This window comes from Anser anser (genome assembly GCF_964211835.1).
Source record: "Anser anser genome assembly, chromosome: 8".
Lineage (NCBI taxonomy): Eukaryota > Metazoa > Chordata > Aves > Anseriformes > Anatidae > Anser > Anser anser.
Genome location: NC_139728.1, coordinates 14,733,737 through 14,757,060, shown reverse-complemented (window position 1 = coordinate 14,757,060; position 23,324 = coordinate 14,733,737). Strand labels below are relative to the sequence as shown.

Below are 23,324 nucleotides of genomic sequence, written 5' to 3'. Positions count from 1 at the left end.
TTCCTAACCATTGTTTGCTGTTACAGGTTTCTATTAAAGTAGGAAAGCAGGCCAACCAATAGGTCATGTGGATCCATGCAATACATGGTAAGAACATAGCTTAAAACAAAGACCTGTTGTATCAGCTGGTTCCAAGGAGTAATCTGTATTAAAGTCATAGGGGCTGTTTGCACTTAAGCCGGCAGTGAATTTATCCTCAAGCCTTTTTAATATGTTTCAAATGTTTTCCCTTCCCTTGTGATTGTGGGAATCTCATCATCATGTTTAATAGCACAGTAATTTCCTGGCAAGCGGGCCAATTTTATTTCTTCAGTCTGTACTTTTCTGCTCTTCTATTGCAAAACGTGCCCAATCTGAAGCTCGCTATCACCAACAGTTTGAATATGTTGTAGCCGAAGCAAAGACACACTCTGGAGATGGTGGGTACAAAGATACGATAACAAATCTGAATGTTCTGAAAATGTTCTTGAAAATAGAAGGACACGAGAAGGAAGTCTATGTCTTTAAGCTTCTTTTGCTGCCTCCTGCTAATCGAGAACGTGTTCACAGAAATCTTTAGTTATGTATTTGCTTGAAACTTTCATGTAATCACCCTTGGGTTTGCCTGACCAGCATTGCTAGTTCTTTGTCTCATCTTCTGTGTTCTCCTGGAGTGCCCTGGTCATTTGGGTCCCGGTTTCATTAGGACCCTTAGGCTCTGCTGGAAAACAGAAATACTCAGTTACCTGGATTTAAAACAAGGGAGGTTTATTTATTTTTCCAGGAAAATCATGGTAAAAGCACACTTAATTTGTGGGGCTTCTAGACTACAAATTTTGCTGTTGTCATCTGGAACTCCAAAACAATTTGTGCCAGTGAAAACAATGCGTGAATGGAAGGTATGTGTGGTCTGGGATCTGGGTGGCTGTGCTCCAAAGCAAAATACCATGGACAGTGATTGGGAAGAGCGGCTCACGCGGGCTCTGCCTGCTGACAGACCTGTGCTGGGGAGAGAAGGAACACGAGGTTGAGGTGGGAGGCCATTAGATGGGGTGAGCATGGGCATTGGGATTGCTTGGGAAAGTGGGAGTATGCCTTAAATCCAAATCAGTTGTTTTCTTCTGGAATTATCCACAAAAATGTGGTAGAAATGATGGGTAGGTGGCACAAAAAGCTACTGCAGATTTAGGCAAGATCTGAGCAAGTTTGGGCCCTAATCTACTTTTGTTTTGTCTTCACGGAAGCTTACTTCTGCACTTCAGCTACCGAAGAAGAAACATAAATCCACTGCTTGTGTTTTATTTGGAAGCCAAGAGGAGTTTGAGGGGATGCTTTCCAATATGGGAAAGTTGCAGTTTCTTTCATCAACATCTTCTCATATAACTCTTTCCTTGCTTCTTTTTTATCAATTGTTCTTGTTTTAGTCCTCTGATATTCTGGACAGAATAGTTAGTTTTACTTAGTAAAACTTAGTAAAACTAAGGTGAAATGACTTAATGTCAAATTTAACTAGTGAGATGAGGTGTGGAATGAGACACCTGTGCTCTTCAGCTTCATCATGCTGCATCCTGGCCATTTTTTTCCTAGTGCTGTCTGCTTGCTTTGTAATTTATTTGCCATTTATCCGTAGTATAACACATCTATAGGGCATCTGCATGCTTCTTGGTGCTTGATAAACAGCAATTTGTCCCAAAACTAGACAGAAAATAAACAAGAATTGCTCATTAATAACTGCTAAAATTTGAATCTCAGCCTTATCCAAAGCAAGGGTGAGCTCTCTACTTCGGGATGTTACTAGACATTAAATTCATGTTGCTTTAAATGAAAGTCAATCCACAAAGCCTCAGCAAAAATGGCTTCCAGAATCACGTGTTTTGTTTTTGAGCTGAAATGTATTAGACAATATTGCTCTTTTCCTCATTTGCAAACTCAGTAGTCACAAATTCAGTCCTGCCTGACTAGTTCCTGAAAAACAAGCCCTAAATGACTTAAACTCAGCTCGAAGCACTCTCAGACGAACTTTTTCCAGGGAGTGTAGGTGAATGGCATACGGAACAGAACATTTTTATCCTATGGGATAGTTTGAGTTTGCGGCAGAGGTTGACCCTGGATATTTCACCCTCACTGCTATCTGTCCTATTTTCTTTAGGTGGCAAGACTTTTAATTTCTTTTATGGTTGGTTTTAAAGGAAAAGGCCATAAGCATAAGCCATCAGTTTTTGGCAGCCACAATACATCAGATCTATGGATATTTTTTAAATTCCAAATAACTTTTCAGAAGCCTTGTTTGGATGCACTTGAATGTGGGATTTTCTTCCTATTTGAACTGCACCTATTAAACAGACAATATTTTTCATTGTTCCTTGAATGAAGGAAAACAAGTTTTCCTTATTGACAATCAGCTACCAAAGCACTGAACTTCTCTGCTATTGTGATTTGGTTCTCTGGTGCTTTTTTAGCAGTCTCCGTTTTTTCTCCATCTAGCCTCAATATGTTTTGTATTTCCTATGTAGACATTTGATCACAGTTAGCTGCAACAAATATGTCATGAGATTTTGTAACTCTCTTACATAAAGAAGCATCAGCTGACATTTTGTCTGCTTTTTGTCATCTCACAAGAAGGCTGTAACTCATATTAGGGTAATTGCTTGTGTTATGCCATTTATAATAAGCATTTTAGATCAAAACAATCAGAAGGTTATCTTTCCGTGGAAAATCCATCCATAAAGAGTAGATTTGCAAATACTACCTTCCTCATTGCAGATGCTGAAATTTGCTTTTAGCTACTTCCTGCTTAACTTTTAGTAAATCCTTTCATTCAGTCTCACGCTCTTTTGTTGTCCATCTGAAAGCTGATCTGCTGTCACACAGTGAATACCATACTTTGTAATTTTCCACTGCTTTCCAGCACACTGACATTAAACTCGATAAAGGAAGCTGTAGTAGGCTTTACTGAGTAGAAAATCGTTTCAGCATAATGCTTTTATACATAAAACCTCTTTAGGTAATAAAGGTTGTTTAGGTTTATTCACAAATGCCTTTTCTCATTCACTTTTGAGAAAGTAAACATTATTTCTGCAAAGAAACATTTTTTTCTACCAGAGCATTTAGCAGATCTGTTTATAACAGTGCATAAACTCTTGTTCTGTCTAGTAACTATTATTCTGCGGGGTTTTGTAAGGTTTCCAGAGACTTAATGGCTTCATAAGGTGAGCTGCCTTTAGTCACTAAAAGAAGCCCACGGATATTGTAGATACAGTGTTCTCAGGTGTGTTCATCAAATGCTTACATATAAGAGCTAAACGCAGAATATGATACAAATGCTCTTTTTGTCCTGTTGCTGAAAGCTATGTGTTTGTTACACAGCTGAGTATTAGATCTGGGAATTTTGCATCATTTACCAAAGGGAAAAAAAAGGGGAATAAAGCAGCACTTCAGCATAGGCTACGTAAAATGAACCCTGGTAGGGTTTCCTGAATAGAAGATTGAATCTAACTCCACGTAAAACATATATCCACATATGTAGCTATATATGCTACACACACCATATATATAACTGTATGTAACTATAAATCATCTGTAATTCACAGACTAATATGGCCAGTCTCTCAAAACCCTAAGTTCGCAGTGCCTTAGTGCAGCACATGTACCTCTGAGTGGGGCACGTGCCTGGGGATGCGGGGCTGCCTCACTCGCAGGCTGGGGGCTGCACAGTGCTGCACTTTTGTGGGCACCAGGAGCCTGCACAGATGGATGGGCTCATTAGCCCCACTGCTTCGTTGTGAAGCTCTTTCCCTAAGGCCGTGCTTATTGGAAGCACTGGGATGTTTTTTATAGTATTAAAGGCTGAAGTGTAATGTCTCATCGCGGCTTGCCTTTCTGTTAGCCATGGAGCAGTTTTCATCATGGTCTGATATATCATAGAATCACAGAATCATTAAGGTTGGAAAAGACCTTCAAGATCATCTGGTCCAACCATCACCCAGCTACCAATATCACTCACTAAACCATGTCCCTAAGCACCACGTCCAACCTTTCCTTGAACGCCCCCAGGGACGGTGACTCCACCACCTCCCTGGGCAACCCATTCCAATGCCCGACCGCTCCTTCTGAGAAGAAATGTCTCCTCATTTCCAACCTAAACCTCCCCTGGTGCAACTTGAGGCCATTCCCTCTAGTCCTATCACTGGTTACCTGTGAGAAGAGGCCACCCCCAGCTCCCCACACCTTCCTTTCAGGGAGTTACAGAGAGCAGTAATGTCTCCCCTGAGCCTCCTCTTCTCCAGACTAAACAACCCCAGTGCCCTCAGCCGCTCCTCACAGGACTTGTGTTCCAGGCCCCTCACCAGCTTCGTAGCCCTCTGTGTGAAGCTCACAGGTGAACAGCCATTGTGACAACTTACACATACAGTGCAGTAAGGCAGATTTCTCATTAGGGTTCTTGCATTTTTAATACAGGATGGGACTTTGTTGATCAGCAGCAGAATCCCTCGAGATGGATACAGCTACAGTCTGTCTAATAGTCTTCTACAGAGATTTACTCGTTGCAGCTTCGTGGAAGTGTGAGCTATCCTCAGCTTGTCCTCCACTTTTCAAACACCACTTTGCAAATATTGCAGATGCTTGCCTTGACACTGCTGTACTTACTGTGACCTGCAAATTGATTTTAATGTAACTCCGTTGGGGGATGCAGTATGCTCTGAGAGCCTTGCTAAGTAAGCACACGCCGTGCTGTGAGGAGGCAGCTCAGCTCTGCAGGCTCTTGTTGTCAGCCTTCACTCAGTGCCCGCACAGGAAGGAGCCATCAGGGTGTACATCTCATTAAGGACTGAACGTGGATTAAGCTGCCGATGTTAAGATGTTGAGTTGATTAAAACTGACTAGCTTCTCACAATGAAGCGGCTGAAGGAGTCACTTGGTGTCAGCCAAAAAAAATGTTCCATGACATGGACCTTGTGGCAGCGCGCTGTGATGGGCAGCGGGCCGTGCGGTCACAAATTACAGTAGTAGCTGTCAGTGGGCAGGTTCCTGGAGCAAGTTGGGTGCCCAGTGCCAGCTCCCCAGACTCCCAAGTCTCCCTTCTGGTTACCTCCACCTCCAGACTTAAATTGGGAGTGTTTTCCAATATCCTTGCTGCCTTGCCTCCCTTTGACATGTTCTTAGGGTTGAAAAAAGGAAAGAGAAATTAAGGAAGTAAAGGTCTGTAAAAGAACTCAGAGACCAGAGAAAACTGTTCCCCATGATCCTTTTCCTTAAAAGGCCTTTGGAAACGCCAGCTGGGTGGGTAGATTGCTGTAATTATTCGTACTTACCAGTGGGAACTGAAGGCACGCAGGAGAATATCGCAAGTTGAACTGCGCAGATCAGAACAAGAATTATAACGCAGGTCAATTCTGCCAGCAAAATGTAGGGCTCAGGAGAGAAAATCTGGAGAAACTACTGCTTTTTTCAAAGTGAAATTAGATGATCATGAAGGAGACATCACATCATGTTATGTCTTGCCAGACATATGACTCTAAGCAAAGGCAAATAATTTAGAAATTGTTCAAATGCTTTTATGCTTTTTAAGATGGCCAATTATGTAATGGCACCAACAACTGCCTGGCTCAGTAGGCTCAAAAGCAAGCCTCCAAGGGAAATAATGCCACGGCGATATTCATCAGGAAATAAAAACTCAATGCTTACTCTCTGAAGGTTTTTAATTTCTTTTCCCTAGAATTTTCAATTAAGGAAAATGTGTAACAATCAAAATTATATAAAAATAGAAAATAATTAAGGAGGTGTAAACACTACAGTGGCTGTACTAGATGAGACCCATAGTCTATCTAGTCTAGTATCTGCAAGGGAAAATATCTGACATTGTTGGAATTGTATTATAGGTTTCAGCCTGTATACTGCGAAAGGAATGTCATCCACTTATAATTTCTATTTATGTTTGTTAGTGAACCTGAACACAGCAAATTCCACAGCTGAGATGCACCTTTTGCCTGTAGGACAGCACCTTTACAAAGAACAAAAGACGAAGGTCTATCTCCTGAAAGGATATTTTCTCAGAAAAGAGAAATATGTTCGGATAGAGCCAGCTTCCAGATGCTGAACTGACAGCATACAGTTTAAAGGACTAGCTCAGGTCTAGCTGAAAATGTCATTACTGTTAGTAAGAGGAATGCATATGATCCTGTGATCAGTTCTGATTATTGCACTCCACACATTATATCCTATATCATGAATTTTAATGGCATTTCTTTGTGGACCTGGAGCAACCATTAATTTGGTATAATGTCGATGTGACTCTGTTCCGCTATTTTTCTATTTATCCAGTGGCTGTCACTAAAATATTTTTGGATTTATTTCTCTTCCCAAGCCTCGAGGAAGAGAAGGTAAATCACATAAAGCCAGCTGAAAGCTTTTCGTCTTGTCTTCTTCAGTTGTTTCCACCAGCTGTGGAAATGCTGTGCTGGTAGCGCTCTGTGCCTTGCTGTGGGCCAGGTGCTATCACTTACTGCTTCTCCTTATAGGTAGTTAATTAAGCAGATGAGGGCTTTACAACATGTTATGGCAATGCATGTTATTTTGGGTCTCTGCTTTGCATGGCATTTTTCCTGGGGCTGTTTTGGAGAGAGTTGCCAGAGACCTCAGGCCAGGCAGCATTGGCTTGAGGCCAGGCTTGGAAGGAGCAGCCAAGTGCTGCCTTGATGCCACCAGGGAGCTGCTTCCTGGGGCTGCCACCAGCTCCCTGAAGTGACTGGCTCTGACCACTGCCTTGTGGTGCGGGCTCTGGGTCAGCGGGTGGTGCCAGGGCTGCCGTCCTGCTGACTGCCTGCGAGGCTTTCTTCTTCGCCTGCAGCTCCTTGGAGTCGGGAGAGGAACTGTGTTTTGCAACAGTCTGCAATTAAAGAGTTTTAGCTCTTGCTAGGAGAAGAATGCCTGGCAGCGTGCAGTGTGTGTCTTTCCTCTTGACTTGATTTTTGCAGGGAAAGGCTGTAGCTCCCATGCAAATAGCTTGCCATTGCCCTTGCTAACCACTGAGCACCTCCCGACGGGCTCCTCCACCCTCTCTCCTGCACTCGGTGAACTCGGGCGATTCTGGGTTAGGCCCGTGGGCACCTCAGGGAGCTGTTAATAGATGCATGGATTCGGTGAGCAAGACCTTGTGAACTTCCTCTTGGTGAACTCATTTGAGACAGCACTCCTGTCTGTACCAGTTATTACACAGTTTCACACAAAGTGGTTCTTAGGTGCTGTAACTTATCTCCTGGGGATTTGAAATGTTTATAGACTTTCCAGAGGGAATGAAAGAGGAGAAATATTTATGTGTAGAACAATTTCTCATTTCACTTGGCCAGCAAGAGTGATCACCCTCTTACCCAAGGCTCCTTGTCCTCTGCTCTTTAACACTGATGAATGTAAATGACATATTGGCAGTACTGTGAAAAGTCAAATATTGTCACACTATGAGCAATACTGAATGGGGAAAAAATCCCCTTCAAGTGCAAAGCACTTTGCACAGCAAGAGTTTCTAAGTAATCTGGTAACATTCTTTTTCTCCTGCGCTGTGTATACCGTACTGTGGTATCAGTTGATGGTTACCCACTCCCAAACAAGTCCGTGCAGCTTCACGGGGATTTACATGGGAATGCTCTGGATACTCTGCCAGCACTGTCCTGGGATGGAATATTTCAGCATTTGCCAGTTACCTGGAAGTCCTCCTCAACACTAGCCCACATGAGATTAATTTGTGATAAAGAACTTATGCCCAACATTGACATTTGGACAGTTGAACTGCTGGGCCGACCAGGAATGAAGGTCCTGCCCATATGCAGAGCTCCGTCTCCAGATTGAGGCTGAAGGGTTTCTTATGCTGCAACTGGCTTGTCAGCTTGTCACCTTTACCTGGGGAACCAGTTCCTCTGTAAAAGCTGTGCCTTTGGGTGTGCAGTCATCAAAAATAATGTTGATTGAAATAGAGGTGTTTCATTTTATACCCTAAACCTGCTTGGATTTCATCCAGGTGAAATCTCAAAATCTGCCCTTTGTGAGCTGTTCTGATGCCAGTTGAATTAGGAGGTTAATTTTAGTCTTCCTTTTGCTAAGCTATTCCTTGTTGCTCAGAAGCTTTACTGAAATATTAATGAATTGTTAAGTACTGTGGATTAAAAAAAGCCTATTTCACTCAGTATAGCCATGTCCTTATCTTAAGGTAAATCTTCTTCTCTGACCCTGACCTTCCCATTTCATATAGCCACTTTTTAACCGTCTTTTTAACTACAGGACCTGGGATCGATCAGTTGTGATGAGGAGGTGCTCGGTCCTGGGCTCTGATGCCCAAGGTCAGGCATTCTTGAACAGGAGCACTGCTAGGACAGGTACAGAATATGTCTTTGAATATATTGATCCCCACCACATTCGTATTCATATCCAGGTCTGAAAGGCAACCTTCAAGCTTGCCGCAAACAATGTGTTCCACATTTGCATGTTTTTTGTTTAAAATGCATCGCAATGGTCTTTCCTGAGTATATGCTAAGGGCTTCCTTTTGACAGGAGCTGGCCTTTGTAGTCCGGCCTGGCAGACAGACATGCCCCTCCGCTCATTCAGCACATCTGTTGTAGATCAGAATTACGGCCCCTGGAGAGGTTTTTATGAGTATGGCTTATGTTTTTTTTAGTTGTTTGAATCGATGATGGAAGACAATGGGCTATTACAAAAATATGAAAAGCAGAAGCTGGACAGACAGTTTTGGAAGAAAACTTGTTTTATTTCCAAAAGCACATACAGAGCAGGAGAACTACCATGGTATGGTCACATCACTCACTTTCTCAGATACAACATGAACTGTGGCTGCAGAGCTTCCCAGCTGTTTGCATCGATTTCCATAAGGACCACCCGAAAACATTTCATTATGTCTTGTAGGGAGGGTTTGAAGCTCCTCTTAGGCTGACAAAAGTCATGGAATAAGAACTGCCAATGTGTTTGATGTTATTTTGTGCCCAATTCAGTTGATGGATTTCATTGGCCAAGGGCTGATTTATTTGCTGAATTAAATGTGTAAAATAACTGAAATATCTAAAACAATTTCTAAAATAACTCTCTGTCCCTGCTAATTTGGGAACATGAGGCATCATTTTGTTGACTTCTGTACAAAACCAAAATCTCCTTTTCTTCCTTGTTCTAGTTTTTGCTCTCATCTTTTTCCAGTTCTTCTTCAGTGAGAAGAAAAACTGAAAATGCCTGTTTTGAGAGTTAGTGTGTGTGCTTGGTGCAGCGGGCAAAGGGAAAACCTCTTAAAAAAAACCAACAAAACCACAGAATTTTGCTAATCTCAAAAATAAAAGATAATAATTAACAAGGTAAATGACACTAAACAGCAATAAATGTTCTGTTCAGTTACTGAACAAAGTATCATTATGCAAATTAGATTGCAAATTTGACTGGATGCGCAAATCACACAGGGAATGCATCCCAAAGTAATCCACACAAATTTTGCGGTAGTGATAGCCACCTTTCTTGTTCTCTGAATTCACACCTCCTTTTGTCTCTATGACGTGACATGGTATGGGAGTTGGGTGAGACGGTTGTTTGCCTTCTCCAGTTACAAGAACTTCCCAGCTCGTAGAGGTTGTCAAAAACCTCACCTCTTGAAAAGCTTGGGGATTATGGTGAGCTGCAAGCTCTGAAGCACCAGGTTATTCCCGTGTGGCTGGGATAATGCCTTCAGTTCAGAAACTGGACTTAATAAATAAAGGGTATGGCCAATTCATTGGTGTTTCACCCAGAGAATGTGGGTGAAAGCTTAGCAAGACTGAACGAGATCATCATTTCCCAGGTTCTTCTTCTGTTTTCTTCCCACTTCCTTTTCGAAAAGGAAAAATGTTGGTTTTGAAAACATTTCCCAACTGAAAATGCACAGCAAGTTGCTCTTGGTTGGGTGTGTACACATGTATGATTCAGATCCCCTTTTGCTGAAATTCATGAGAGCGTACAGGTAGTACAATAAGTCATGAATGGCAATGTACACATATGCCTGCTTTTGTCTCTTCCCTCAGGTTCTGAACCCAATATTTTCCTTGCTGGGTTTCTAGGTGTTTTTTTTTAATATATATTTTCCTAACTCAACTAGGTAAATATACAGAAAGCTGAATACGGTATATCTAAGCATAGAAAATTAAAATAAATTGTAAAAAAAAAAAGAAGTAACAGAAAAATAATATCAAATAAATTATCATTTCTAGGAGGGGACCCAAAGATTAGCTGATAGCCCCCCACAGAGATTGCTGATCTGCTTGCTAGGGAATATAGTTACAGAGGGCTGATTAGAGTAGGATCAAACTACGTGCAGGTCAACACAGGCCACCCTGGTTTCACTCTAGGAACCAGTGCAGTGAAATTTTAAATAAGATAGCTTTTTACATTTTTCATACTCATTTTAGATGTAATAAATAATAAATTAATTGGTAAATAAAAATAATAAATAAGGCTTTCCTTTGGCATATTTACTTTTTCAGGTGATGATGATACTTGACAAAGGATGAGGTTTGGGTATCTGGGGATCCACCATACAGGCATGGTATGTGCTGTTGGGTCTAGCCAAGCATATTTCTGCATGTGCTTCTCTCCATATCTGCTCGAGTTTAAGAATGGTGACACCTAGACTAACAGGTCAAGAGCCCAACACATCTGTGTAGCTTTTCAGGCAACCAGATGGAGAGAGAAGTGTTTGAGCAAATCATACAGACTCACAGATGTTTGGCAGGGCAGGGGCTAACCGTTGTCAGCTCCCGAAGGTACAGAAGGCACAGCCAGAAACCCCTGTCTGCAGCAGATGAACAGAGGACCTACAGTGAAAAGTCAGTAGCCAGTGTCTCTTGTGCTCTGTGTCATTCAAGGAAATGCAGCCACACGACCTAGACACACGTTTCTTGGTGCATGAAAGCTGGTCACATACATCCTAGTGCTTGTGATGCTGTGGGCATAAGGGTGTGAATGTGAGCAAATGACATCGGCTTTACTTTAGAACAAAATGACCTTCCCTGTCTGTAAGATCTTACATCGAGCTTTGATCTATTGTTACTGTGATGCTATTTCTTACACACTTCGTTTTCCAAGGACAGCAGCAGTTTTTCACACGTTATTTTGGTGACTGGTGCTTTATAAGACTTCAAATTTGAAAGAAATAAATGTTTTATGTACTAATTATTCAGTGACATTTATTATTTTCTTTACTTCACCAAATCTTTAAATGCCTTTCAAAAAGCTTCTGTGAAATAGTAGTTCTCATTGTAGTGTCTCACGACAGCTTAAAAATGAGAAAGCTGGGCACAAAATGAGATTGATCTTGTGAAGTACTTTGATTTAAAAATACCTTGTGAATATCTGCATTGAGAGTGGTATGACCTTGTTGCCAGGCTTTATGCACAGGATTGTGATGAGGAAAAGTGGACAGTGATTAATTTGCCATTGTGATGGTGTGTACAATTTATAAAGTCCATGCATTTAACACGGCTTTGCTGATTGATTAATTAATACTGACTTTGACTGGTGTTGCTCTAAGGAGCCACAAATCTCTGTAAGGGTAACATAGGAGTTAATGCAAGTGAGATCCTGCTGGAAAAGCTTTGAAATAGAGAAAAAAATAAGTGGGAGATTGTTAAGTGGGAGCTACTAACATAAAACCTAGAAAAAACATGTGTATGTTACATGTGCATATACATGTGCAGGTGTATGTGTTATGGTACAGGTTTTTGTGATGCTTCTGCTGCTGTTCCAAGTTGTGACCATTCAGTTTAGAGGAAGGTGAAGATCCATATATCCATTTCCGTAAATCAACTGTAGACATTTATGTTCTTCATTTAGGATTAGAGAGAGTTACTTACAGAGATGTGTGTTCTTAGGAGCAAAATCATTGCTACCGGCTATACAGATAGCATAAGAACATATGGTTCCTATGAATGTTCTCAGATCTTGATCTCATCACAGTGTCAATGCTTCTGTTGTTTGTGACCAAGCATCTCACTTATTCTAACAAACCATGGAAAAAGTAAGGGGGGTTATTTAAAAAAGCATAATAATGGGAAGTGGAGATTTTTTTTTTAGCTTATTTCTTCTTTATCTCAAATTTTCATGCTTGCCTTCTTTTGGCAAGGCACTGGGTTATCGTGTTAAACTTTATCAAAGATATCCTTGAAGAAATGTAACAACTTGGTTAAATGAACTAGTTCTTACAGGGCTGGAAGAAGATGAGTGACTTTGAAATTGAAATTAGGTCTTTGCCATAAGCTGCATGTGTAACCTGGGGAGAATTGTTCAGACTTCTGTGCCAAATTCCTGAATGGAACAGTAGAAGAACAGGACTTGTCACCTTTGTCCTGTCTGCTGGGCAGGGGCATCCATCTGAGTTCCTGCAACAGGTAACACATCTGCACTGCAGTGCCAGAGGGAGTCTCTGGTGGCATAAATTGCAAATCTCTGTAACAAGAACGACTGAAGGTTTAGGATTGCAAAGGCTGAACATCAACATGATTTATGCTCTTTATACATTTTCAATTAAGATACATTTTCAAATCCTTCTCATGCGTACCGAGAAGGGATCTGCAAACATAGTCGTGTTTGGACAAAAATATATGGGAAGTACTCAAGTAGCTTAAACTAAAATGTAGATGAATACTATGCCTGATATACAGCTTTATACAGGCATATCTACCTTTGACAAGTATGGGGGTGATTTCATGACTCAGCCTGCTGCCCAATATGGGGTATTTGTTTTCTAAGAGCAGCACTAGGTGGCACACAAGGTCAGGGCAGAGCACCTCATGTCAGGAGTAGGTGCTGAGCTGCTCCCTTGGGTCAACAATGGGGATAGCTGCCCTGAGCCTGTAGCTCACACCCAATGCCCCTTGCCATCTATTTCTGCACGCTTGAAATCCAAGAGGAGGCTGAAACTCTTCATAATGACAGCTGAGCTTAGGAGCAACAGACATTTGCCACACTTGGATGTGTTAGGCCTGCAAGCACAGTTAACCTTGCTCCAGCTTTGAGAAGGAAAATCACCTGAGAGTAAAGTGCAAACAACCAACAAGGACAGCCTCAGTGTGAGTTAATCCAGTCTTATCTCTCACAGCTTAGAAGGACGATGGAGGTTTGTTGGTCTATGAGGTTGTTTGGATACTAGATGGCTCTTGCTAAGAAGAAGAGGGCTCTTCACAAAGTCTGGGTGGTGAATCCCTGCTCTGCACTACCTAGGTGAGATCCTGATGGGGAAGAGCATCAGCAAGGAACCGTAGCTTAGCACCACCACTGTAATGGGAGCTGTTTTCCAATTCTCTTTATGGGCTGTTATCTTTATCTACATGTACTTAAGTTTAGTAGTACCGGTTTTGTAGTGTACTTGAAAGGAAGCAGATTTCAACATTCCTCTCAAGTACCAAGCTTAAGTATAGAGACTTCTTTGACCTGGTTAGCTTTGAGCAAATGTATATATTTTTGTCTTATACTGGTTGGTGCTGAGGAACTCGCAAACAAACTCCCTAAAAATGTCAGTGTGAAAGGGCAGTGGGCATGCACGCAACAACTGTCAGCCGAATTTACCGAGAGCTCCATGCTTAAGTACTCATGAACAACAGAATGGGCCTAAAGTGGTGAAGAGCCAAAGGCTGCAGGTATCTCGAATACTCTGGATTGAAAGCTGAATGTAAAGTTGCAAAAGGATTTCGCATTATTTGGTAAAACCTGGTGTATGAAATTGAAAGTAATTCATCTAAGGAGAAACATTCTGTACATAGTCGAGGGTGGATACTAAAGCAGGTCCCCCATGCAAGACACTGCGGAGCTCCCACATTCTGTTTGAATATTTGAAGCCGTAGGAAGAATTTGAAAATGTTTTCCAGAATAAAGTGAGTTCTCAACATATGAATGTATGCTAGTGTTCGTTTAGGTATATCTGTGCTTAGCCCAGCTCGATGGTTTTCCAGACACCAATGCGCATGACCTCCCTTCTTCCAGGATGACTCCGTTTGCTTGCCCGTGTGCTCCCTGCCGCCTGATATGTTGCTGACTGAATATGATCTCTGTTTTTCCAGTTCTGGCTCATAGCCAGCATATTTCCTTCCAAAGTTTTATGCTCCTGACAATGGTACCTATCCATCTGTCCCTGGATCTGTCTCACTTCCAGCAGGTGTTTTAGCAGTACCTTTTGTCCCTTGTATAATTGCAGCGCAGTGACATTTATGTCTCACGTACATGCCTGTCACTTACTGTCTGAAAGACTGGATTTCAGCAATCCTTCAGGCAGACCCAGAGGAGTGGCTGAGCAGCTCCATGGCTAGGAAGCTATGAGATGCTAAGTCATACGCCAGCAAATAGATCATCTGGGGGAAGAGCGAATGAATAAACCCAGTTTTGCACCAGATTTGCAGTATTTGGTGAACATTAGCAAGGTGAAAATTAAATCCAGAATCAACGAAGACTCACAGAATGATGAATCAGCTGAACATAGGCACCTCTTATTACACAGCAAGCGTCTCGCTGCCAGAGAGTGATGAACGTCTGATGGAGAGCGGTGATCTGAATCCTCCAGCTTCATTAGCAGCGGTCTGCTAAATCTGAGTGGATGCAGTTGTATGGAGAAAGCCTCAGCTGGTAAGGATTTCTCTTTTGGTTTCTTTTTATCTTTCTTGGTGTTGATATTACATGCAATGATGGAGATTGTTTGCACTGCTTTTTGTGGGTGTTACTGGATTCTACCATACTGGGCAGGTGTACTTACATCAATACAGACTATCTGTGTGCACATGTATGTGGCACAGCCAGCCACATCAACACGTCCTCAGAGGATTTTCTGAGAGTCCAGTGTGAAACACAACTTGGTGTGTTTGAAACTCTAGACCTTTCAATCTGGGTCAGAAATCTAGAGTATGTGATTTATGAAAGGTCTGGCTGTGGATAAAATGTCTTTAAATTAATGATTTTTGGAACTTGGAGTCATCTCAGTGTAGATGTAAATTATTTCAAGCTAATACAAGTGATTCACATGGATGAAGAGGCTTTGTGTGGTGCTGGTGGTTTCAGAGTGTCACCATGGATGCCTGCTGCAGTCTCTTTTGTACCAGAGGCTTGTTGCACTCAAAAAAGGTAAAATTAACGATGGCAGATTGGTTCTCTGGCCTTACTTCACATCCTTTCCTCCTGCATTTCTATCCAATTGCTTGAATCTACGTCTGAGAAAACGGCACAGATATTTATTTAATTTGGGAAGGAAGTTCAATACTATATGCATGTGCACTGGGTAGCATAATCAAAGGCATTGCATAACTCCAGTAAAAAACATACAGAGCTGTTCTGGCATCAAAGGTTGGCATCGAAGAGAAGCAGTGTGCTTGGCTGGAACAAACAGTTCCGTATTAAGACACATTGCAAATGCAAGGGTGTCCTCCTTGAGATTCCTCTAATTCTGTAGCCCTTTTACCACCGTGCTAAATTTAAACTGGAAATGTCATTTCCATGTAATAATTAGCAAAGGAACACTTTGTTTTTTCTACCTAATCTTTCCTTACTAATGACCCCCCATGTCTGCTGGGCAACTAAGCACTTTGACTCATTATACCCATCTAGCAGATGATTAAAGGTTCATTAAGATGATTACTTTGTATATGTAAATCTTATAAATCTACTGATAACAGTTATTCCCAGTGGGAAATAAGAATGCTGTGTGGAGAGTAGGAGTTGGTTATTTCTACTCAAGATTTTCCTAAATTTCAGTAAGCATGTCAGCAAGGATGGGTTCACTTTGGCAACTGGTGTTTTCAGAGAAGAAAAGCAAGGACTGTTAGTTAACCTGGATTTATAAACTGTGCTGTTTTACCTGTAACAACCTGGAGCTTCAGAGATCTTTGAGTTATTACTCAGTTCTTAGAAGCGGTTAAACATCTGGATGTTGAATGCTGAAGGATAAAAATTGAAAAAAAAAAGTTTAGGGCAAAAGTATCTGGATCCAAGATGTGCATAAAACTTTAAAAACTTCAGATGTTGTGGTTCAAGCTCCGGTTGAAAAATGCCACTTTAGACCCAGGAAGAGTAATCTGCATGTTATTGCAGAGCACCCCCTTCCCTCTCTGCCTTTCCAAAATTCTAACATTCCTTCTTAAGGGAGCTTTGTAAAGCTACTGGCTGAAGAGATGGTGGCACATCATAAAACAAAGCTTAAGTAAAACATTGTCAAGAAGAATACAAATGAAATCCTGCAATTTCAAGTACAAAATTACTTGAAATTTTCTGTGGACTGATAATGGGCTAATGTACAGTAAATCCAAGATAAGAAATGATAATGATTTACTTACAAAAGTAAGTATCCAGTTAGTTATTAATGACTAAATTGATTATCGGAAGTGAATGCTAACCAAATTTCAGATATTTGCAAAAAAAAAATTGTAATGTTTTGATGAAGATTTTGATTATTTTTAAACTAAGAAACTAATTACTAGTGGTCACATCAACAAGGTGATACTGTACTCTTTTAAATTTGTGGCAATACAAAAGATGTCATAAACTTAAAAGATACAGTAATAACTTCATTGTGTGTTACTTCTACTGCTGGTTTTAAGCTTGCAATGGATGAAGTGTTACAAACATGTCTGTGTATGGAGAAACCTGAAATTACACTAAATGGCAGGGAGTTGTGAGGACAGGAAGGCACAGAAGTAAACATAGGGTAACCAGTAGCATAAGAAATTGGGACAAAAATACAGGAACTGCAAAAATGTGTAGCCAAAAGGAAATTGTCTGAAAAAGATAGAAAGTGAAAGATAGAAATAGTGAAAGAATTATACCGTTCTGGTATAACCATTCACAACATGTTAGTCTCAAATGCCCAGATCAACCCCAGTATGTTTTTGAGATTGATCCCATCACATAACCAGAGTGGGACATAGTGCAATCACACCCAGATCGTGGCGTTCCCTTCTGAGCAGAAGGCAGCTGGAAGAAGTTCAGAGGGGACCAAGAAATAAAAAAAGATAAGTGGCTGGAACGTTTGGGTTATGAGAGGATATTAAAATAGGTAAATACACTGCATAACTTGGCAAAGTGACAACTCTCTGCGCAGCTAACTATCTACAGACATTGGAAGGGTATATACAGGAGGATGAGAGAAGAGTTTCAGGTGTCTTTAAAAATAGCAGGCAAAGTAATGGAGGAAACATCTCATCTGGATAAAGGAAGGGGATCCTTTGACAATGACATCTTGCAGGCCATCACGTTCTCTCAGGGAGGTGGTGGAAACAATCATGAGAGTGCTGAATGAAGTACGAGGAATGGGGAGGAGGTGGCCTAGTAGCAAGAAGCAAAGCAGGCACAAACAAGAGTCAGGAGAGGGAGAAGAGAAATGTCTTGTTCTCTCCTCTTCCTAACCATGCTTGGCCAATCTTCCTGTTACTGCGCTGGAACTAAATTCTGGGGACAACCTCCAGCAGCGGTGGCTTGATCCATGAGAGCCTTTCCAGATCCAGCATATTTGAATGTTTGATCTCAGCGACTGAGTATTCATTCAGTCCAGCTTAGAACATACATTCCATAGGAATGACAGTGGTTTTTTAGTTAGCAGCACACACGTTAATTGACTTTTTTTCAAGTGATTGGTAGCAAGGATCCAGTGGGGAGCTCTGGTGTTGAGAGACCAGAGGGGGATGCATACCAGTCCAAAGTAGTCAGAGCAAGAAATGGTTGTTGTCTGCAGTGACACCAACTACCCAGGTAGTCAATTCCAAAGTGATAATCTTCTGCGTATGTTCTTTAGCAATGTGTTATATTCCTAATGGGCCAACAGAAAAGAAATCAAAAGTTTGAGAACAAAACTGGAAAGATGGAGAATTAGAGGAAAAGCTTATGGCAGACAGATTTGTTTGGTGACCTTTACCTGTTGGTACTATTAAAATAAATTCTAAGGAAATATACCTAGGAAATAGGTTATTTGAAACAATTAATGGCCTGAAAGAGCAGTTTGCAGCCTTAGGCAAAGCTTAACACCAAAGACATAGCAAATTAATAATTAACCATAGTAATGTTTATTATAAGAAAAGTAGTATTTTAATGTCATGTCTGAGAATTATTATTCAAGCTTTAGAAATTTCTCCTGGTTAGGCTCAGGATGGTTTACACATACAGAGTGATAAAAGTTTTTTCTTGAAAAAGCTAATGTGTGAACACAAGAATTAATTCGCCTGAGGGAAATGCAAGACCCCATAGGATTTTTAATGAATGTAGTGGCCATCTATGACCCGTTTCAGACCAGCCTTCAAGTGTGCAATTAAAGTAAAGCATATGCTTAAATTTCTTTGACGTCAATGGGACTTCAACAGGGCTTAAGTGATGTCCTGATTAGAGAAGCTTCCATCACCTCATACTTCCGCTTGTTTAAAACTGGACCCAAACAGAAGTCCTTAAAGCCTATGTGCCCTTTCATGTGGTATTAAAGTTCCACTCTTCCAAATATGTGCACAATGGAATAAAAATGCATCAACGAGTCATAGTCAGAACCAGAGCTAGCTGGAGTATTTATTGCACGTTTTTATGTAGCTTTTGCACAATTTTATATGCAGGAAGCTTGGTTGGGACACACAGAAGGATATTTCTGTACGGGTAATGGCAGCAGGAAAGATTTTTCCATTCATTGAATTAGATGTAGTCCTGCCACATGAGAAGGGAGAGAAGAGATAGCCGGCCAGGAAACAGTTTTATTCTGATAAGGATAATGCTGGAACAAGCTCTTTGTTCTTGGCATCAAATTAGAGGGAATACTGATGTAAACTGTGCTGAAGTTGCTGTTGAGTGCAGTCTGCTGTTTAGCAAAAAGAGTTCTGCTTGCTAAGATTTGTGTATTGACTGCTTGCTGAAGGCTGGTGATGAATTATGTTACTTATGTAGTTAAAAAAAAAAAAAAAAAGAAAAAAAAAGAGCAGAACAAAAGAAGAAAGGTCAGGGTCTGTAAGCACCAAAGTGAAGAGCACAGCCATAGCTGAGGTACCCGGTTTCTATACAGTGTTTTCCCTTGTGCTATCCTCAAAAGTGCTGCTGTGCAGTGCTACACCAAATGAAAAGTAGAACAATAAAAAGACAAATTCTGCAAACATCTCATGCAAAAGTACTGGTTTGGTCTATTTTAGTTTATGCTTCTATTTCTAATAACTTGCATGCTTGATTTCCGTGTTGCCCAAATCATTCTTCAATGAGTCTTCATGACAGTAGAAATTGTCTGTCTACTGTTCATCTCATGTGTCTCACTCACTTGACTCCCTCTCCAAGTACCCTGACACAAGACTGTGTCCTCCTGTCAGTAACGGGCTGGTTTGTCTCGAAGAAACATCTCAGTGTCCCATATCAACAAAAACATTTTTTATACATCAACCTGTAATTATTTGTACTTTAGCTGCTTTACTTGGCAGCTTTTCAGGAGTAAGCCCTGTTGTGCTGATGGTAAGTATAGGGCTATCTCCCTTAAGATAATTTAATTTGGGAATATCCAGGACTGTAAAGAAGCACATTCACTGAGGACTAAGCTGTTTCACCCTCTTAGACATTAATGAAAGGGGATATTCTCCGTGAAGTAATATTAACATCCTTTACTAATTCCAGTATAAAGTTTGTTTTATTTGGCAGATTAGTGTCAATTATTTCCCAATAGATAGCAAGACTATAAGGGGCAAGTAGCTGAAACATGAAGCTAAGGGGTGTTTCAAAAATTGCAACACTATTCTCCACTGCATCACTGCATTGTGGCTGTATTTACTGAAATGGGAGGGGGGTGGGGTGGGGGGTAGGCTGCAGCCTGTTCTTTTCCAGGCAAGAAAGCTGTGTTTCTGGTCTTCTGGAATCTGATTTTTGGTTCTCTGCTGTGGCGATGAGGGAGTCTGATTTCCAGTGTAACAGAAGGGAAATGGCAAGTGAGGGGCCTAGTCTGATGAAGGGCAGACAGTCACTGTATGCGATGAGATGGTCACACCTGTGGTCTCTGCTGCCTCTCTGGTGCACGCCTCAGGAAAGAATATAAGGAGAGTCAAATGCTTGTTCCAGCATTCACGAAGCAGTGTCTGAGAACATGCTGAGGCCACTGAGATGGTGGCTGTGGCACTGCATATAATGGCCGCATGTGGATGTATCCTTCATGCATTGCTCTAACTTCTGATTTCACTTGGTATTCGGACCTTTACAGCATCTTCTGGTGGAGACCTCCACAATTTCCTTATGTGACAAAAACTACCTGGTTCTTGGAGGGTACAGTTCAATACACCGAGAGATCAGAATGCAAAGCATAGGGCACAAGCAATGTTTATTTAGGAATCACCCAGCGCCAAGACATTAATCCTTCATTAGTTTTGGCTGCGCCGGATGCTCCTGGGCCAAGTGCAGCTCTTTCCAGCTGCAGGACAGGGTGCGGAGGGCAGAAGGGCTCGCTGCACCTCGTGCGGCCTGCAGCCCGTGCAGGGGGAGCCGGAGCAGGGCGCACGGAGGAGAGGCGAGCGTCTCCATGCCCATACTGATGGCTATGGGTGGTTGGCCTGGCACTGGCACCCCTCGGCGCTCCCCCGCGCCTCCTCGGTCCCAGCTCTGCCATCTGGGGCCTATGGCTGGCTGCGCTTTCTGAGGTCGGTCACACCGGGCCGGAGGCTTGGCGGAAGGCTAACAGTTCAAGTAGCGAGAAGACAGGCAATAATTAAAAGAACAGAAATGACAGCACTTGGATGAACCAAGCACAAATCTGATCCCAGGCAACTTCAGTCTGTGTAGGGCTGAACCGGTGGCACAAAGCACATCGTGGGGCAGACTGCCTGCAGGCTGACATAGCCTCCACCATCAAGGTTCTGGCTTTTGAGAGTCTCTCTACGATGAAAGGTAACTGACAGTGTAAGAGAATGAGGGCAGGTGTAGGAAAATTACCTGGAGTGTGTTTGTAACTCAAAGTTGTGCAAGGAAAGCAAACCAAGAGGTATTCCTAAGCCCCAGGTTCTGAGACATGAAATGCATTTTTTTCTTGCTGTATTGTGTTGCCCAGATTTGTCTGCAGAAAAGTAAAAAAATATTTCTGATTGCGTCGTGTGTTTGTCAGCATTTCCATGTCGATCTCTGTGTTGGTCACGTCAGCTGTTTCTGGGTTTTATTTTAATTTCTTGGCTTCTACTTGCAAAGCTGACTGTCAGTTTGTTATTTGGAAGAAAGTTACAGATTGCTGCTCTGTGGGGCGGTGGTGGTAAAGTTTGTTTGGTCTTAAAGCTTTCCAGCTATTTCTGGGAGCAGATGTCTTTCATCATTAGAATACTTTACTTTAGAAATAAATAACGGAAGTATTTGTAACAATAGAGATACTCAAACTCATGGAGCAATTTCATAAGTAGCAATCCACTAAGGATCATTTTAATAAGTAACAGCAACTCAAGAACTCAGCTTTCAGATAGTAGGAAGTCTTCAGGTTACTGTTATTCTTGAATGTCTGTATCCATTTGTAACATAAACGATTTCATGGTTTATCTGTGAGAGATGTGTACATCTATAATCTCTGAGGAACAGCTAATTTTTTTTTTAATTTTATTTTTATATTGCAGCAAACATTTGAGACCGCAGGGTGACAACTTTAACTTCTAGATGATCTATTCCTTATGCTGCAAAACATAAAAGCAAGAACAAAAATGTAGTTTTCTCATTCCACAAATGTAGAAATTGTTCATTGTTAAGTGTGGGAAATTTGATCTTAATTCTTTCCAAACTTTCGAAACTGCTGGTTGAGAGACTATTCAATAGGAGACTGATATTTGATTATTAGATACTTGGAACCTGATAGCATTTGTACATTGAAGTTCAGCTATTGTAGAAATATTTTGCAAATTCAAGTTCAGCCTCAGTACACTAAACTGTCTTCGTTTCCTCATAATGGCTAAAGGACAATGAGTCCATAACTTTTGCTGGTACAACAAATTCCTAGTTGAGTTTAACTTGTTTTACAAAGTGTTTCTTGTGATTAGAGAGTATTTCATGTGTTGCTTTTGTCATAATAATATAGTAGATTTAGGACATCGTGGAATAATGTTTTCTGATAGTCTCAAAGACTCTGTAAAGATATCCAGGAACTTTACTGAATCTGAGAACATGTACAAACGAAGCTGTTTCTCTGCCTAGTGTAGTTTCTTATATGGTCTTTGATGCAGGTTTAGGTCTAACTGTGTTTATGGACATGAGAACAAAGAAAAAATATTCAGGAGAAGGAAGCCAAAATAACCCGAAGAGATTAAAACAGAATTTATTGTCAGAATAACCTTCAATAACCTGCAAAGAAAAGTCTCAAAGGGTTCCTCACATTGGTCTGTCACACCTAAATTCCTGGTTGGTGAGCATTCCCTGGAAAACTCTCTGCTCTCTAGAAGCAGAAGAGTAATGGACGTTGTGGAAAAGAAAACAAAATATTCTTCAGGCATACAAGACAAACTGGAAGTCTGGTTTTCAAATTTTTTGGATTTTTTTTCTCAATTTTTTTGAAATTTCCAAAGTCTCATTTAAGTAACAGAGGCAGCAGAGAAAGCTGAAGGTCAAATGTTCATTAAAGGGATGCAGCTGAAAAAATGTTTATGCTTCTTATCGCCATGCATTGTCATTTGCTTAACTGCCTGAGCAGTTATTTTAGAGCAACAGCACTACAGACAGAATTGTGTTAATCTGAATGAGAAAGACATTTCTGGTGTGTTTTAAATGTTTAATTGAAACAGACATTTTAACCACAAGAGGACAGACTTAAAAAACAACAAACAAACAAACTTCAAAAGGAAAATTTATGCAAAATTGAAATGTTGGAGATTTGCTTACAGTGCTGTTTTACAGTAGTGGATATTTTGTTGTAAACAATACAATGAAAATCTTTGCGATCACAAAAACAATAAAAAAAAAACCAAAACATTATAACAGAAAGGCACTCATTTAGAAGAGGAAATGTGCAGGTTACCCTTTAACTGGAGTGCTACTTTTGAAGAAACTGAATGAAGTGTGCAGAAAACCAGTGACCCATGATGTAAATAAGAGTGTGTTAAAAGAATGGTTGTTATGCAGTACTTTCCAAAAGGGCAAACAAGGTTGTCCAAACAGTACAATGAGCTTTTTAACAGAAATATTTTATCTCCTGAAAAGTGTCTCTCAAACACAGACTATGTTATGGGTACCTTTTAATTTTCCGGTGATACTCATGTGAGTTTTTTGCTGAAACTTTGTTTGCTTGACTGAAGCCCTAGCCCTCTCCAGGACTACACAATCCAGAACAGAGTTTGAGCTTCTCCATAATGTCAATGTCAAAAACTTATTTCTAAAAAATCTTTTTTTTTTT

General features: G+C 41.0%; 1 protein-coding gene across 3 annotated transcripts in view; it reads left to right on the top strand.

Moving 5' to 3' along the window:
* Window positions 1-23,324, top strand: part of PLA2G4A (phospholipase A2 group IVA) — a 116,803-nt gene that overhangs the window by 3,414 nt on the left and 90,065 nt on the right. Inside the window, exon 2 of one of the 3 annotated variants that reach the window (XM_083846853.1) lies at window positions 14,487-14,611. The exons of the other annotated variants lie outside the window; for them this stretch is intronic. The gene's annotated coding sequence lies outside the window, so the exon portion shown is untranslated. The remainder of the gene's footprint in view (window positions 1-14,486; window positions 14,612-23,324) is intronic. 3 annotated transcript variants of the gene reach the window in all.